Below are 14,240 nucleotides of genomic sequence, written 5' to 3'. Positions count from 1 at the left end.
CTGTGAGCAAATTATTAGCTCAGTGGATTCTTAGTTCTTGCAACTACAACAATTGCAATGGCCGGCCATTAGCACTAGTGCACATCCATAGAAAGAATGATAAGATAAGCTTCTTTAGACATTGCTGCAAGCAGCATTCTAGAGAGATTAATTGTCTTCTTCAAACAACAAATGACAAGCAAGAAATCATTTTTTACTGAGTGTTGGAGAAGACCCATAGATAATTAGATGATTTTTGGTGTTGTTGCTATCTTGCATTGCCCTTCAGACAATTTTTGAACAATGGGATCAACAACAACAGATTGAATCTCTAAAGCTAGTGGTTGCAGACTGATGTTGCTACTGTGTGACTTAAATTGATGACAACAAATCAAAATCCAAGGGCAGCTATCAATTTCTAAATAGGCCAGCAAGTTGATTTCATAGGAGTAGCAAGTAGATGGAAAACTTGCTGTTGGAAGTAGGAGGTTGAAGAAAAGCTGGGATTGGTCAACTTTTTGTGCTAGTACATATATAAGCTAGATGTTCACTGAACTAGTAGTCTATAGTATCCTTCTTGGCCTCATTTCGGCTTAATCATCTGGATATAGATGGTTGCTATCATCTTAGAATTTTTGGCTTTCTTGAATGGACTATCTCGGGCTGCCCTGTTGTTTAAACTACACTTCCATTCACTTTTCTAATCATGGTAGAATCTAGTAATCTTAAATTTGGCTTTGTGTAATTGGTATTGGGAGCAGATTCAGTATCCCTAACCTTTCTTTATGATCTCTTGTCTGGCTTTTAAAGGAAGTGAATGGCAGTCCAACAACGTTTAACTGATTTTTGGAATTCTCACTCGTGTATTGTGCTCTATTTGAGCCTGCTTACCATCGCTTGAATATAATACAAATCGACCATAGGAAAGAATTCTCTTGCCTGTTGCTCTTAATTTTTGCATTTGTGCTTGACAGGCACCGTAAAACAATAGTTGCGGCTTATTAGACCATTAGTATGGTATACGGTGGGCTTGGGACAACTCCTTTGTACTTCTATTCTATAATCTCTTTGATGTTCTTTTCATGGATTGCATATGCATATCATCATAGCGGACCATTCCTGTACATTCTATGAAGAATATGTCGCTTTGATATAGAAAATTAACGATTCATGCTTATTCTTATTTTGTACCTTTGGTTTCCAATGCACCTAGATCAATAGTAGTGAAAGATGGGTTCCCAGTGTGCCTAGATCAATAGCAATAGAAGCTAATCCAAATGAAGAGCAGAGCCAAAACTGAAAGGGAGAAATACATCTCAGGTAAAAGAAGAAGACAAATTTTGATGTTGTTCCCAGAATGTGTTGACCTTGTTGAGTTTTTTGGTCCACAAATTCATGAGTGCACGAGAGTTAAAGCATAGAAAAATATTAAAAGATTAGTAAACCAAAACGGCAACATAGCTGGAAGAGTGCACATGTAGATTTAGAAGTTTGTATTGTTGATGTTGATAGCAGCACGCGCAGGTCAAGGTGTTTGAGACAATGTGCAAATTGATCCAGGGCAAATGTGTTGATGTGGACAACAATACCATAGTTCACAATGTCCACAGTATGCAGGTCAAAGGCCAAGTACAGTTGCGCAAGGAAGATGTAGGAATAGAATTCGAATGTTTTGGGGGGGGGAGGATGGCAAGAATGCAAGGGGTGGGAAAGTGGGAGGAGAGAGAGGGATCACTTTGGGAGGGAATATTTTTTTAAAAAATTTGGCCAAAATTCTAAACGCCTCCTCTTTTCCCTTCAAATCCCCCTCCCCCTCCCCCTTTGAGTTGATTACCCAAAGGATAGACCCTGTGGTGAGTAGATTCCTGCTGGTAGTTCAATAAAGGTTGATGAGTGGTTAGTGCATATCCACCCGCTATATCCACCTGCTACTTCTTGTTGCTCATAGCGTACGCCTGGCGTAGGCAGCCCACTTGTAGGCCGATTTTTGTATAAAGGTCTTACTTTTTGACAGGGTTGACACCCTCTTAATATATTCAGCATTTAGTGAAAAAAAAGATTCCCCATCCCCCCTCTTTTGCTCTCCTCTCCCACATAGTTATAATCCCACCCAATGGATAAGATAAGAAATTAATGTGTTGCCTATGTAAGGTTGATGTGCTATACTAGTTTGTCAATATTTATTTGATGCATCCAATGGATTTAAATTATTGCTTCTACACATAGGTTACATTCGTCTTATTTATTATGATTCTTGACAATAAACATTTACATTTATTTTATCACCATAAACAAGTGCTTGTCATTGTGCCCAACAAAGCTTTCAAATAGCATGCAAGCTTTCCAATGCTCATCAATGGAAGGAAAATATGGGACTATTCAATAAGTACTTACCTTCATGTTAGCGCTTCATACACCCAAATTTCCCTTGCATAGACCCACCAAAATGTAGGATACGTTGATGTATTCCTTCCTTGCATGCAACTTGTGGTCTAGTAGCAACACAAAGAATGATTGCTAGAGCCTAGGAGATGTGCTTGTGTGTGGATGGGAGAAGGGGTAGTAGGATGAAAAATGGATGGAGGTTACTAAGACAAAGCCTAAGTTGAAGCCAGGAGCAAAGGGAAGATGGGGAGGGAGAAAAATTATGAAGAGATTGAAATGCCAGAGAATTTCAAAATAATGCATGCCCTTTGTATCAAAACCAGCCATTCTAACCAACTCAGTTGAGCTTGGATCAAAATCCCCTTCTCCTTTAGAAGGATTACACTTATCATCTCTAGAATGTGTAGTTTACATCCTCCAATGTACTCCAACTAGCTCTTACATGTCTCCTCTCCAAGATTTAGGTGGCCAAAGTACCCTTGGTCAACGTTAGGTTTTTCTACGTCCAAAAATCTCATCTTTATCTAGGTCCATTTGGGCCCGCTACAATGCTTTCAAAGGTTGTTGATGGCAAGGTGGTGTCATCAGCATGACACCCTATAAGTGGTGAGCAAGAACAATGAAAGGGTTGGAGCCATGCCAGGTTATCTACAAGATGAATCACAAAGATGAAGTTTCTTAACTTAGGGAAGAGGAAGGAGAAGAGGGGGGAGGTGTTTTCAAAGGTGAAGTAGATGAGGAATGAGGGATGGGTAGCAAGAATTTTAGGTCAATGGGAGAGTGAGGCATGACTAGATGCAAGAGAGGAAACATGGAAGGCAAATGTCACATTTGCCATAGCAAGATATTTTGCTCTAAGACCCTCATTTCATACCCATTTTCATCAAAATTGCCATAGGTATTCCCTATTTTCTTTTTCGCTTTCCCGAACCATAAAGAATTTGGCAAAAAATCCAAATGTTTAAGCACCTTCACACCATGCACTTTGCATGTTCACTTTTACACTCGTGTTTCTAATTAGCATTACCACATGGAATTGAATTGGTGCAATTAGGTACTATGTTGACTACCTTGGATGCTTGATAGGGTCAATTTGCCACATGGCACCATGATACTTAGACAACGACATAGTGAACTTGACATTGAGTCTATGGATGATCAACCACCATGTGGGGGCATTTGTTGGGATGTCCCTCAAACAATATTCACACATGGAAAATGGACATTTTACAGAATCATTAGAGTGGAGTCATGTTTTGATTGAGGATTCAACTCCTAGAGAAACAACATGATGTGTGTGCACCAATTGAATGCCACCTCATAGCATGTGCTTGGGCCATCCCCCCTCATGGCATGTGGTTGTGCCATCCCCCCTAATCACAGCTACAACTATAGGCATGAAACTTTTCAAGGGTTTGTGCATAGCCACTTGTGAAGGAGTTTCTCAAAGTTTGCAAAGGATGCACAAGTGATTGTGATCTATACCCTTGAAAAGTTCATGCATAGCCACCTATGAAGGAGTTTCTTGAAGTTCTTCAAAGTTATGTATCACAATCACTTGCATGCTCTTTGAAAATTTAGGGTCCAAATTTTTAAGCAACTCCCATGGGTGTTATATCAAATTGTTAAGCATGGACTCTCAAATTCCTAATACGGGAACTCATGTGTGGTGTGGAGTGAAGCAACCAAGGGTTACTTATGTTGGAAATCTCATGGTAGCCACCCTTCCCAAGGGGTCACCCATTCCAGTTTGTTCATGCCTAAGCACGCTTAACCAGAGATTTATACAAATTGGTCTAGCCATCCAAACACCAAAACCTTAAGCTGATGATGTCATTCGCTCTATCCATTTTATGTAAATCTCATAGTGCTACAATTTGGCACCACTTTTCTCATCACCGACCCTTGGTGCCAACTTGTCCACCTTTTCTTTGCTTATAGGTTCAACTTGGCTCCTTCTTGGCTCATATGTTGAACTTGGCTCCTTTTTAGTGGCTCAGAGGTTGCACTTTAACTTGGCTTTGATACCATGTTGGAAATTTTGTGGTAGCCACCCTTCTCGAGAGGTCACCCATCCCAGTTTGTTCACGCCTGAGCACACTTAACCAAAGATTTCTACAAATTGGTCTAGCCATCCAAACACAAAAACCTTAAGGTGATGGATGTCCTTCAGTCTATCCATTTATGTAAATCTCATAGTGCTACACTTTGGCACCACTTTTCTCAACAACTTAGCACATCAAAACTTTAAGCTACTCATGAAGATCTAATGAAAAGATTGTGAGACACTTCATCCTATGTGAGACATCATTAAAAAAAAAAACTTATGGAAATTTGGGAGGAATAAATGCACCCTATCTATTAATTTTAAAATAGTTCATGAAATTACCCGTGCTACAAATATATTTCTGTAAGTTTGGAGAATAAAAATACCCCTAATTTTGAACTCTCATGGTAAACTTACATTTCTTAAGCTGACCCGCCCTCCTCTTCCCTCTCCCCTCCTCCTCCTCCTTCTGGCTCCTCTTCCCTCCTTCCTCTCCCCTTTGCTCCTCTCCTCTGCTCCTACTCCCTCTCCTTTGCTCCTCCCTTTTGTAGAATGTCTCCCCTCCTCCTCCCTTCTACAGTAGATCCTTCCCTCCCTTCTACACTTGTCGCCCTATTCTCCTCCTCCTCTTCCTCTTTCCCTGATCTGCTTCTCCTCTGCCCTCTTCCTTGCTACTCTCTCCCTCTCACTGCTCCATCTTTGCTAGCTCTCCCCTACATTTTAGCCTGCATCACTGATACCTCTCTTTGAGTACTCATGGCACCATTCGAGGAAATATCCAACAAGTACCATGTGAACCTACAACTAGAGGTAGAATATGCAAGCACACGCCATTTGGGATATAGTGAAACTCCTCAAAGTGTGCTCCATAGTCTTTGATTGCAAGGGAAGAAGCATTTTGACCTTTGGGTGGATGGAAACTTGTATCCTTTAGAACCTGCCACCCAAAAGAGTCCTCCTTTTCATACAGTGCATGATGTTGTTTAGTTTGTTGGCAATGGACATGCTAGATTGCTTGATTATTGCAATCGATTGAACCATTCTCAGACATTGGCTATGCAAGCAAGTGAGGTGCAGAGAGCCCAAGCAGAAGAACTTGCACATTTGGGAAATATTACTATTATGGCAATGCATAGTAGTATGCAGGATCTCCAATTGCAAATCAAAGAACTCAGTGACAAAGCACGTGCACTAGACTTGGAGCGACAAGAATTGGAAGAATCAATCCAAAAGCTCGCATAAAGCAAACAAGATTTGGAAATGTCTATCTATGGCCAAGTTCAATGTGCTGTGGAGAAGAAACAAGAGAAGTTGATATGCTGTGGAGAAGGAACAAGAGAAGTCGATAGATCGAGTACAAAAGTTGAAGGGAACACCTTTGGGACTAAAGGAGAGGAAAAGACAATTGCAGTCTATGGATGCATTGTCAACCAATAGTGGTCCCCGCAAGAGGAGAGTATGGGCTGCAAGGTTAGTTCGCCAAATTTTCAATGAAATTTCTTACTTCAAAATATTCGTGGTGTTGCATTGTTTCCACTAAGACTCATTTGTACTCTACTTTAGGAATTTCATGGAGGATGTGATGGGAACAATGGAAATGGATGATAGTGATCCTTTATATGTTCTAAGAAGTTTAATAAAGCCAAGTGATTTCATTGAAGTGTTGAAGGACCCTAGACAAAAAGGGCTACGTGAACAAGTTGCTAGAGAGGTAATGAATGACTTCAAAGGTCTCGTGCAAGCAAAGGAGGTGCTTGGATCTTATGATGCCGCTAGTGTAAGTCGTGAAGCTTACAACTCTGTTTTTAAAATTTTCAAGTTTATTATGGAGGAAAAGTATAAGATATCTACAATGCCATTGCCAACACCGCGGTTTGTAAGGCTTGCACGTCAAGAAATAAACCAATGTGCTAGAGAAAATCTTGGAGGATACCATTTTGTAAGTGGCACAATGACTTGGAAGAGTAAAAAGAAATCTAGCATCCAAACATTTGAGATGAATGCTTTCAATAATGTTTACGTGGATGTAGAGAATTTGTAGAGAGCCATGGTCAAATTCTATGGGATGAGAGAAGAATGTAAGAGAAATTCCCTCTTTGCATTCAACTTTATTTCTTCTCATTTCTATATCCTTAATGTATTTCTCTTTCATTATACAGATGGAAAGCTAGTATTTGTTATAAAAATAGGTAAAAGAGCACAAGCTAGAGAGGGTGAGCATTTGTATTATGAACGACGCATTGTGTTTTGCTCAAGGGAACGAGGAAGTTGAGCAGGGTTTCTCAGTCCAATCTGAGGACATATGGTGGCTTGTAGCCTTTGAGACCCCAAAGGAATGCCACGAGACATTGAAGTGGGTTTTGGAGAGAACCGGCGTCTAGTCAAGTATTTGAAGACAAGAGGTAGGGCAAACATTAATAGTTGATGGGCATGGAACATTTCAAGTTGAATGGCATCTAGCTGGTGATTTGAAGACCCTTAAGTGCTTGTATGGTTGTGATACAAGTGCAGATGAAAAATGGACATGCTTGTATTGCACCCACTCTCAGAAGATGCAAAAGGGAAGCCTATAGTGGGAAAATGGCATCCTTTCTTGCAACCAAAGTGCAGCCCCCAATCTTCACAAAAAGGATCCTAAGTGGGACCCCATTCTACCAATTCCATTGGAGCAGGTACACGTCTATACTTTGCATGCCGAATTGTGTATACTTGTCAATAAGTTACTCTATCTCCATCTAGTTTATGCTTGGAATTTGAGGCCATAGCAAGTATCTACACAATGCATTGAAAGCTGAAGAAGTACTCTCACCAATGGGACTTCACGGAGGCAATGTGAAGCTTAAGCAGGACAAGAAACAATTAAGAAAGACACAAAATCTTCTTGCTAAAGTGTCCTTGGGTGGAGGAAAGGCAAGGAGGTTCTTGTCCAACCACAATGCTGATAAAGAAAAACATACATTGGCTCAAAGCACCCTAGGTTGGGAGTACTGGAAAGATTTGTGTGAGTGCACTACAAATCAAGCTTCACATCCCGAATTGCTACTTTGAGAGAAAAACTATGGAAAAAGCTTGATGCATTTATCAAGTTGCTTAGACAAGGTCAAATAGATGAGTTTTATTATGAGAGATTCAGGAAAGCATTGGGAGAATTCATATCATTGATGGTAGAAGCATGGGGGGAGTTACATATTACACATTACATGGTAATCCTCCTTAGGTTGAAATTTTGTGCTTTAAACTTGAGCCAGTTTATGTTTCTAAAAAATGTTTGATGGAATAAAGCTAACACTATTTTGAGTCAATTATAGATTCCAAAATTCACAAATTTGTTTGGAAATTGCAGAATTGCATGTGCGACATGGCAGGGCAGAGGGGTGGGTGGGTTGGGAGGGAGGGAGCGTGGTGAAGATTAAGCATTACCAAGCTGCAAAAGACCGAGGGGGGGAGGGGGTGCACTCAAAAAACCCGAATTTAAAAGGGCCTATAAATAAAAACCCTATAGTGCTTTAAAAAAGACTATATAAAGCACTTCAAAATCCTAAAGTCCCTCATTTCTATGGTACGAAAACAAACTGCTAGACCCATTGGACGCCGTCGTTTAGACGCTACCTGCTCTCCTCCTCACAACTCCATGGCCTCCGAACACACTACAAGCCCCAGTGGCCAAGAGGGATCTGAAGGCAGTTCTCATCATCAGGAGTCCCAGCAATGCGAGTCCCTACGATCCGACTCTCATAGGGGATCCTAGGGATCTCAACACCATGAGGAATCCCAGCACGACAAAGGATCCAAGCACGATCAGGGGTCCTCTCAGTCCTTCCACACAACTAACCATGGAAATAGAGAGGTCTCCCAAGAGAGACAAAATAGTCCAATCAATCGTGATCAACTGCCCCTCCCTCCTGCGTGGGGTCCTGGCATGGAGCATCTAGACCAACAAAGGGAGCAAGAAAGGCAAAGCGAGTAGATGGAGAGATTAAAGGGGCCACAACAAGAGGAAGTATTTGGCGGGCTCGCAGATATAATGAACCTTGGCCCCAATCCTCCAACCAAGCAGACTGCACGGAAGAGCACCATCAGCCCTCTGTGCCTCGAGATTGTCACATATGAGGAGCGTCTAGTACGAGCTGAGCAAGAGCCTCAGCCTGTTGTCTCATAGCCTCATCAAAAGGGAAAGGGACCAAGGACAAAGCAGACCCCTAGGCATGACAGGCCACCTCAAAGGACCTGTCAGACATAGGAAGAGGAGTCTAAAGAGGAGGTTGCAAGGGAGGAGAGGCAAAAGAAGTTGAAAGTGGACAAGCGACCATGGAGCCAAGTCTAAAGGCCGCGGTGTAGGGTCCCCCAAAGATTAAGAGGCACAAAAAATCAGGTGTGAAGGCACTTCAAGAGATCCACAAGTTTGAAACCACTATGGACAATCTCATTCCACCCTTCTAGTGTGTTGTACATGAAATAGCACATCAATGATGTGCGTTTCACTTCAGGCGCTATGGGAGCAATACAGGAGGCAATGGAGCAGATGACAGTAGGTTTTTTTGAAGACACAAACTTATGTACTATCCAATCCAAAAAAGTAACAATGATGGACAAGGACCTTGCACTCACCAAGTGCATCTGCTCCGATCCCTCCCTTAGGCCCTAGATGTTGTTTAGGTTCATTTGGTGTAATCTGAATCATTTCGTAAATCTCTACCCTTTTAGGCCAATGAATAAAAGATATTTTTATGTTTGATACTGTTCCCATGTTATTATACATGCTATGTGATGTTTTCCATCAATTTATGCAAGTTCATTGTGAATTTGAGTGGTCAAATGATGTTTTTTTGTCGTGGCGCAGACTTGGTTAAACAAACTCCATATGTGCCATAGAGGGTTTTGACCTTTTTGAGCTCCCCACAGGATGCCAAACACTTTTTCCTTCTGCACCAGGGTGAGATTCTTACTGGATTGCTCATAAATGACCATTATAGCCCTATCTGATAGCATGCTTTTGAACATAATAGTGAAAGAAAGTATTAATGCCAACGATAATTAATGTTACAAAACACAATGATAGTATAAAATAAATTTTGTAAAAGAATACAAAATGGGACACTGTATAAAAAGTATATCTGTATTCATATAAAATAAAAGTTCTATACAATAAGGCTTCACAGCCTTTCTCTCTTCTCTAAAACACTGAGAACATTCGGCTTTGAATTCCCAAAAACACTCCTAGCTCTAAACCTAGTCGATAGAGTGTCAACGCTATTGTCATTTGTTGGCTAGGGACATGGCCGCTACCGTCAATGCCATACCTTGAAAATTGGTTCCAAAAGCATTGAGGATAGCCATGCAGTTCACCAAAATGACCTTGTCAGCATTGCGATTGATGTCAGCATGACCAGTCACTTGTGACAAGGCCTTGCACTTCAAGAGGTCATCAGTGCCATGTGGCAAAATCTTTTTGTGGATAACCACAAAGCACCCTTTTTCTTGGCCAAGGTAATGTGCCAATGAGTGATCTCGGTCGAAGCTACTGTGAACAAGGCGTTGCCGAGATGAGCAGAGGTCGACCTCAAATGCCTCCTGCAACAGTCCAACATTACAATAGAATGCCGGTAAAGCAAAATTATACCAAGAGAGAAGAAATTCAAAGCTCATAGTTTCATACCACTATGGAGTCATCATGCTCAATCCCTTCCTCTTTGTTAATGAGGATGGATCCAGAGGCCTCTTGCTATTCGGAGTGAGATGTGGAGGCTTCTTCTAGAACATCAAGTAGGTCAAACTAGATTGATGTCTCTGCATCTTTGATTTTGGCCAGTGTTAAAGCAAGAACCTCTTCTATTGAATCATCTGCTCCCAAAAACCCAAGTTCTTGCATAGTCGTGTCCACCTTGTATCCACACAGGACACCAAGAGCTTTGTCCTCTTAGAGACCAAACATAACCTCAATGTCATGGAGAAAGACGTATTGTTCTCCATCGACAAGAAGGGAAGCAAGAAACCATATCACTGTTGTGGGGTCAACAGAGGTGGATGGAATTTGAGAAGTAGAATGGGGTTCAAGAGGTCTCTGGAGAACTTCCAGGGCCAACGCAGCTTTTTGCTCCTTAGCTTTTTTATCAATGGGCTCTTCATTGTAGATGTTAGGCTCATCTATAGAAATAAGAGGATCGGAAAGAGCAGGGACAGGGTCAGGGATTGAGGTCGAGGCCTCCTCTTCCATTTGTCCCTCCTAGAGAAGGAAAATAAAGGTCGTTTCCCAATGATAGGTACCTATTTCCTGTATTTTTGACAACTCTGCATGCTAGGAGGTCATCAGTGTCCACCTCCCTAAACCCTAGGGTTGTGAGCTGGGCTCGAAAGCGATCTAAACACTTCATGAACCTAGGCTCTTGATTGAACAAGTACTTCAAATAATCAATTGGGACCCATCTTTTTGTAGACTCATCAAGTTGATATGCAAAACTTGCAGTGTGGTCTTGCATGTACTTGATGAGGTCTTCAAAATTGTCTCGAGCTCCCAAGTAGGTGCCTAGGACATCTATGCTCTTATCAAATACTAGAAATAACTCCTCCTCTCTATCAACTAATGGAGTATGGGAGATGAAATCGTGGAAGGCAGACCTAGCAGAATCCATGGTAGTTTGGTAGCTAGGAGAACTATGGCTATGATAGTGAAACTTTTAAACTAAAGTAACTTTATAACCTATATATACCCAAATGTTCTAAATATAAATAATAAAATGAATTATAAAAATTTTGGGCAAAACTTGACATTGACATGAAACAAAACCATTCAAAACATCAAAATTAATTGCACCACTATGAATTGGAAAATGTCAAAATCCACAATTGTTCCACCCCACATTATTTACAATCTTCAATATTGCAAGAGGGATAAAAGTGGCACTATGCATGCGCTTCTCTGCACGCTTTCCTACCTTTTCACCATTTAAGGTAAAATGAAAGGACTCATACATGCCATCCTCCATGACCAATAGTTGTTCCCACACGTCCCTGAGAGTCCACTGTGATGTAACAGTCACATTCTAGACATCTCCTAAATGAGAATCAATACATAAACTTACCCCTATATTATCATCGTCGTTAGAGTCAAGGGGGAGCCAATTGCCACCTGTTTTCTTCCAGCGCCTATATTGGAACGCAAAATATAACATTTGGTGGGAGATGTGGTACTTGACACCACATTGTCCTTACATACATGGCATTGAAATAGATCACCTTTTTGTTCACCTGATTTGCTTCCCCAATTCACCCTAAGCAATTCCTCAAGGGCATTCTCATGTAGGCACTTGCATGACCACATGGTTTTTGTTTTGTGCATCTGGATATTCTAAAAACAAGAAGCAAAAATGTGCAGAGGCATAAACCAAGACAACCTTACCTATTTAGAGCCAAATGTAAACTTCATGACCATGCCCACATCCTTTGTAATCTTTTCCTTGTATGATTGCACTGTTCTTGTGTCCACCATGCTGCAATCCATGTCTTCAAGTTGTGGTGTTGCAATGCATTGAAGATGGCCATAGCCTGATGCCGTCCTTGGTGTAATGTACTTGGCATTATACCAATAGATATTTCTTTGTTTCAAAGCAGAAGACTTCTCTCCAGCATGCATTTGCCTTTCTAAATCCTCATGAATGGCAGTAAACTTACCTAAGAAGCACTCAACTGGTTCCCACCCCTCAAAGTCTAAAGGAAATACATATGCTATGCACAAGTGCTATTTCAAAATACAATTTCAAATTGACTCATTACACTGGTACTATTTCAAAATACAATTTCAAACTGACTCATTACACTTAGAAATCTTACACAAAATGAAGACTTACAATGCGATGGTATTGTCGCTTGATTGCTTGATGGAGGAAGGTGCATGTCCTTCCCCATGTAGATGTGTTGCATATTTGCAAGCCATCCTTAGGCTTCCCAAGCTTGAACTTCATGATGCGGCCCTTCCATTCATGCAAAAAATCACCTCTTTGGCTCTTGGGAAGCTTATGTGGACCCTTGGTAGATCCTCTCATGACTATCCAATCATTCAAGTTGACTTTGGATGCTTCTTTGTTGTAGTTTTTCCTCCTACATCTCATGCTGCAGTCTGGCGCAGGTTTAGTAGAAAGCGGTTCTAGCAGGCAGAGGTAGGCAACATGAGAGCAATGTGCTGAGTTCTCTCCCCCTCGCCTGACCTTGCTAGGTTAGAAAGCTTACCGTGAGTGTTCATTGTACACCGAGGTGCAAGGCACCCATTCACCCAGTGTATTTTTGCTCCTGTGGGACATAGAGTACATATATGGTCTTCTCATCATGCTTGTACAAAGGTCACAATAGCAATAGTGGACTAGAAAGTCCAGTTTGTAGGGAGAGAGCAGCTCCGCGATAGAAGGAGAGAGAGGGAGAAGGATAGAGGGTGCAACTGAAGGTTGAGAGAAGCTCCAAGAGCTACTATAGCTAGGAGTGGAGGGAGAAAGAGCAGAGGAGGATGAGTATCTGCTCCAAGAGGTACTATAGCTAGGAATGGAGGGAGAAAGAGCAGAGGGGGATGAGCAGCCACTACAGGAGGTACTGTAGCTAGGAATGGAGGGAGAAAGAGGTGAGGGGGATGAGCAGCTATTACTGTAGGAGGTGCTATAGCTAGGAATGGAGAGAGAATGAGCAACTGCTATAGGAGGTGCTAGAGAGGGAGAAAGACATTGGACCAGAGCACGAAGGGGCTGAAAAACTGCCAAATGAATTCCCACATTTGAAAAATGGAGGGAGAATGGAGCTGGACCAGAGAAGAGGAGGGGGCAGGCCTGTAACAAGCTGAGAAGGGGTAAAAATTCGCCCCCAGAAGGGCCCACCACCTCTTGAATGACTTGTAGGATTGTTTGGGGGAGGTGCATATGGGAGGAGGGTCAAGCATGGGTTGAGGGAGGGGGGGGGATGGTTTGAGTGGTCCCCGGTGTAAGAGGAGTAGCCAATAGGGGCTGTTTGCAGGTCTACCCACCCTCCATCTCAACATGGCATTGCCCCACAAAAAGGAGCACTCCCATTGGTACACCTCAAATACCTCACTAATCCCTTGAAATTAGGAAACACTAATTGGGGGCCCTTTGGAGACCCCAATTTTCCCCTAATGTTTTCCAACCTTTCCATTATAGAATTCTTCCACAAAGCATCCAAACTGATTAAACATCACTTGATAATATTGGTCAACCATTTGACCCACTGATGCAAGGTTTTTGATAGAGGTGGGGACATCATACAACACATCAACTAAAGGATTTTGCATACCATGCTTGTCAAGCAATGGGATATTTCCAATATGAGAGATTCTATGCATGGTATCATCACCCATAGCAACATATTCATCAGTTGCCACCTTATCCTTGTGAATAAACCATTCACCATGGTGAGACATGTGATTTGTGGCACCCAAACCAATAAACCAATCATCACTTAGAGAGGGCTCATACAAGTTACCCATAATATGCTCCATGCTAAATAAATGTGCAGCATATCCATGCCCATACTCATATTCTCTTTGACCAACATAATTATTATATTGATGCCTTCCACCATGGCCTCTATGGCTAGAATTCTGTTTGGCATAGCAATATCTCTCATAATGACCATATTTTCCACAAAAAATGGCAATTTCCAGCTTGTTATGCATGGTTGGCTCTTCCTCTACCACAGTTTGGGACTCTCTTCCTTCCTCTTTGCATGTAACTAGGATCTCTTGGCACATATTCATTTCTATCTATATTGTGTTCACTGTTCATGAGCATATGAAGCTCTCCCATGACCTCTATAGGGTCCACTCCTCCCTCCA

Source organism: Dipteris shenzhenensis, chromosome 12 (assembly GCF_047967505.1).
Source record: "Dipteris shenzhenensis isolate YYH24624 ecotype China chromosome 12, Dip_SZ_1.0, whole genome shotgun sequence".
Classification (NCBI taxonomy): Eukaryota; Viridiplantae; Streptophyta; class Polypodiopsida; order Gleicheniales; family Dipteridaceae; genus Dipteris; species Dipteris shenzhenensis.
Note: the sequence above shows the minus strand (reverse complement) of the source record.